The sequence below is a fragment of the Adiantum capillus-veneris genome, chromosome 4, assembly GCF_014529385.1.
Source record: "Adiantum capillus-veneris isolate H3 chromosome 4, ASM1452938v2, whole genome shotgun sequence".
Taxonomy (NCBI): Eukaryota; Viridiplantae; Streptophyta; class Polypodiopsida; order Polypodiales; family Pteridaceae; genus Adiantum; species Adiantum capillus-veneris.
In genome coordinates, this window is record NC_140934.1 from 88,238,906 (window position 1) to 88,243,782 (window position 4,877).

At 38.6% G+C, this 4,877-nt stretch overlaps 1 pseudogene; it reads right to left on the bottom strand.

The window, feature by feature from the left end:
- Positions 1 to 761: 761 nt before the first annotated feature.
- On the bottom strand, positions 762 to 2,171 carry LOC147459559 (uncharacterized; annotated as a pseudogene).
- Positions 2,172 to 4,877: the final 2,706 nt, after the last annotated feature.

A 4,877-nucleotide genomic window follows, 5' to 3' on the forward strand; every position in this document is an offset into this window, starting at 1 on the left:
TCACTAGTACTGGCTTTGTCTGTGGCTTCTTCGGCGAGGTGTCATCCATGTTTTTGTCCGCATGTTGGTCATTCAAAGGGATTTTCAACCCCATTGTTTCCATGCTTTTGCCCATTTGGCCCCATAGATGCGGTCTAATTTCAAAGAAGATAAATAGCATTTTTTGCATTATAAAGTACAGGTTTTACTTGTACTAGCACAAAAAAGATTAGGAGCATAGATAGGAATGCTACATCAACAATGCAATCCCTAGGATAAAAAGGAGAAACTTAAAGTTAAGTTACAAAAGGAACATAGCAACTCACTGTTCAAGCATTTGGGTCGGCGGACCTCGGTTTCATGATCTTCTTGCTGAGACATCTGAAGTAGGTTGCAGTATTTTCACAATATGCTTCCATAGTGGAGGTATCTAAAAAAGTAAACGACCCTGCAAAACCTACAAGCTAAGAATGAACCAAATTTAAATTTTATGCTAGCATGAGCCTTTTACTTCAAGCAATGGAACAAGAAGAAGCATTTTTATGTGGTTATTTTACTTAAACTGTACATAATATTCACAACATGTATGCCTTCTTCACATTTCGTCATTGTAAGGCACTTATAATTTAAAATGAAATATAAAACATGCGTACATGTGTTATCTATGAACCATTCAGTGAAAAAGATCATACTCGCAAATTTTAGGGGTCTTCATGTTTGAATCGGATCCCTTTGCTAAGTGTATCATCCGCCCCATTGTCGTAGACCATTTCTATCGGAGTCTAGCCACACAATACCTTTAAACATGTGCTCCAATATCTCCATGTGTCTTCCTCTCTCACAACCTCCCATTCATCTCTTGTCACTTGAGACATTACTCCCAGCTTCACTTTGTGAGATTGATGGAAAAAATCTCATACAACCTCATGTTGAAGATTAGAAGCATCACCATGTAGCTTTACCATAACAATGTCACTACGTTCTATCTATGGCGGGAGGCAGCCAAGATATCCAAGCTCTATCAAACGCTTTTGCACTCCAAGGTCTTGCATTTCATAGACCACATTGTCTCCACTTTGACCATAGGGTAGAAGAAAACATTTATGCTTTATGTGGGAAATAGGCATTATTTTCAAGCATTCACTCTGGAGTTGTAGTGCTGAGATTACTTTCATACCCATGACTTCATTTATTGGTAGATCATTCAAGCCTACACCATTGTTGGAAAAGCTACCAACAAAAAATACCTCAATGCTGCCACGATTTTCATGAGAAAAGAACTCCTTTATTTTACATAAGCCGTTACCTTCTACCTAGTTGCAAACGGCTATCACACTCTCTTGGACTTTATACTTGTCTCCCTTCAAAAAAGCCTTGGTAAAAGAAACCAACTCATTGGTTAGTTGATCAGATCTCCAAAAAGACTTAAGGTACGTCCTCTCAAAATCAACCATACACCTGAATTTGCTCTTTTGTGCGCACCCACTAGCACTCCCTTTGAATCCAAAAGCTCCTTACAAGAACAAGGTTGTAGAATTTCATAAATGTGAAAAAGATCTAGAGTGACCTTCTCAGAAGTGGCAACCAGGATACCTTCTTTATGCCATTCCTCACAAGAAGTGCCAAGATCTCTATCAAGTAGAATACCCTCAGGCCTTTGTAAACATGTATACAAAGATAATAAAAGTCTTTCTTATGGCTGCAAGCCATCTTCTTCCATCTTTATACTTTGCCTCATTTTTGTAAACAAAACCCTACTATGATAATGAGCATACGTTATCTCATTTGCTTTGTTGGTTATTTGTATAGCGAAGAATCCACTTATGCTTCTTTCATTTCGATAGCACCAAATACCATCATGCCCTCCATGACACAATATGTCATCCAACATCTCTGCATTTCCTACAAGCATGTTTACACAAAAAATGCACGAGCTACTAGCATTGTGACGGGTTTAGAGGCCTACATGCAACATGCTCTAACGGAGAAGCATTGGGCCCTTGACTTTCCTCCGATAAAATCTACCAAGACATTAGCAACATACGCGTGACTTTCAACTCCTCTTGTGACCATCCATGAGTTCTTGTGTAATTATAGAAGATATGAGCAGTATCTATTAAGAGCATTCCAAGGTCCTTCAACTCGTTCCGAATACTTTTCACAATATTCAAAACATGGGGTAAACACCACATAACAAATTTTTGGCGCTCCTCAATGCTGGCTGGGTGTTATGGAAGGCCATCGCCCTTGATGTTTGTAGGATTTTGGAACTATTAAAGTAGTCTCTAGTGTACATGCATCTATAAGTTTCTTTTGTTGATCCATCAAAGAGGCTCTTTATGTACTTCTTAAACAAGTTTAATGCAAGGATGTGCATGATGTCAAAAACCAAGTCTTTGCTGATATCAAATCCATAAAGGTCGTATAATATCCATAGGCACTAGAAGAGGTCACTTAAATTCCGACGCCACATTACTGTCGTCACTGGCGGGCGTTGGTATATGTGTAGGTATATATGGAGGGAGCTAAATTTTTTAACAAATTTGATTTTCAAATTTCCGATCCTTGTTCCGGCGCCTATTCTGATGTTAGCGCGCATGCACTTTTCGACGCCTCTTTCGGCGCATATTTCGACGCTATACCAATTTTTGTACCGACGGTACTTGCAAAAAACGAAACCGCGGGCTTTCTCTATGCATTTCTCTTCCTCTTGCATCTTTTCTCAAGCTCTCTTCTTCCTCACCTCTTACAGATCTAGTGCGAAACAAGCTTTCGGAAGTGCTAATCATGCTTGTGGGTTAGCCCATACCACTAAGGTGAGATTGTTTTCATGTTTACTTGTAGATTTAGGATTTAGGGTTTAACTTTGTGTTTGTGTGTGCATTTTTGCAGGTTCTAGAACGTTTACAACTTCTTTTATTGCTCAAATAGGACGAATGTGAGTGCTCGAACCTTTAAATGCATATTAAATTTATTTAAATTAATTTGTATACTAATAAAAGAAAATTGTATGCTTTAAAAACTTTGAAAGCTTTAAACTTTCAATGCTTAAAAAGAAATTATGGTTTGTGATGTGAAATTTTATTTTGAATTATGAAAAAAAATTGTTTTGGTTTATGAAAAAATCTTGTTTTGAAGAAATTTCATTTTTGAAATTATGCAATTGATGGGGTTTATGTTTTAGGTTAAGTTTAGGTTATAATTTAAGTTAGGTTAGGTTAGGTTAGGTTAGGTTATTTTATACATTAGGTTAGGTTAAGTTGAACTACGTTAGGTTAGGATTTAGGGTAGGTTAGGTTAAGTTACGCTACATTAGGTTCAACTACATTAGGTTAGGTTAAGTTAGGTTAAGCTACATTAGGTAAGGTTAGGTTAGGTTATCTTCAGCAATATATACGGCAAGCCATAGAGCTTGCCCACAACGCATATTAAAAACAATACAATGGTGATCCGTTCGTCAATACGGCAAGCCATAAAGCTTACCCACAATGCATATGCATTGTGGGCAAGCTCTATGGCTTTCTGTATTGCCAACGGCTCGCCATTGTGTTGTTTATATATCCGCAAGCGTTTTCAAGTCCTAAAATAGCTAAGCGGCTCTGAAAATAACACCATGGCGAGCCGTTTTGCAATACAACAAGCCATAGAGGTTGCCCACAATGCATATGCGTTTTGGCAAGCTATATGGCTTGACATATTTGCAAACGGCTCGCCATTGTGTTTTCTATATGTCTGCAAGTGATTATGGTTTCCTAAAATAGCTAAGCGGTCCTAAAAACAACACAATGGAAATCCTTTTGGCAATACGGCAGGCCATAGATCTTGCTCACAATGCATATGTATTTTGGGTAAGATTTATGGATTTTCGTATTGCCAAACAGCTCTCCATTGTGTTGTCTATATATTTGCGAGCGATTTTCAAGCGCTAAAATTGCCTAGTGTCCCTAAAAACAACACAATGGCGATCCGTTTGACAATACGGCAAGCCATAAAGCTTGCCCACAAGGCATATGCATTGAGGGAAAGCTCTATGGCTTGCCGTATTGCCAACAACTTGCCATTGTGTTGTTTTTATGTTCGCAAGCGGTTTTCAAGCCCTAAAATAGCTAAGTAGCCCTAAAAACAACACAATGGCAAGCTGTTTGGCAATACGATAAGCCATTGAGTTTTCCCACAATGCTTATGCATTGTGTGAAAGCTATATAGTTTTCCCTATTGCCAAAAGGCTAGCCATTGTGTTTTCTATATGTCCACGAGAAATATTCAAGCTTTAAAATTGCCTCGCGGCCCTAAAAGCAACACAATGGAGATCCGTTTGGCAAAACGGAAAGCCATAGAGCTTGCTCACAATGCATATGCATTATGGGCAAGCTCTATGGCTTGCCGTATTGCAAACGGTTGGCCATTGTGTTGTATATATGTTTGTGAGTGATTTTCAAGCTCTAAAATTGCCTCGTGTCCCTAAAAACAATAGAATGGAGATCCGTTTGGCAATAAGGCAAGCCTTAAAGCTTTCCCACAAGGCATATGCATTGTGGTCAAGCTGTATGGCTTGCCATATTACCAACGACTCACCATTGTGTTGTCTATATGTCTGCGAGCGATTTTCAAGCCCTAAAATTGCTTCGCAACCCTAAAAACAACACAATGGTGAGACATTTGTCAAATTGGCAAGCCATAGAGCTTGCCGACATCGCAATGCATTGTGGGCAAGCTTTATGGCTTGCCGTTTTTCCAAACGCCTCACTATTGTGTTGTTTTTATGTTAGGTTAGGTTAGATTAGGTTTAGGTTATAGATTAGGTTAGGTTAGAGCTAGTGACAAATTAATAGTAGAAAAAATGAAAACAAACTTCAAAGATGACTCGTCTACTTCTAAAAACGGACTTCGGTTAGGTT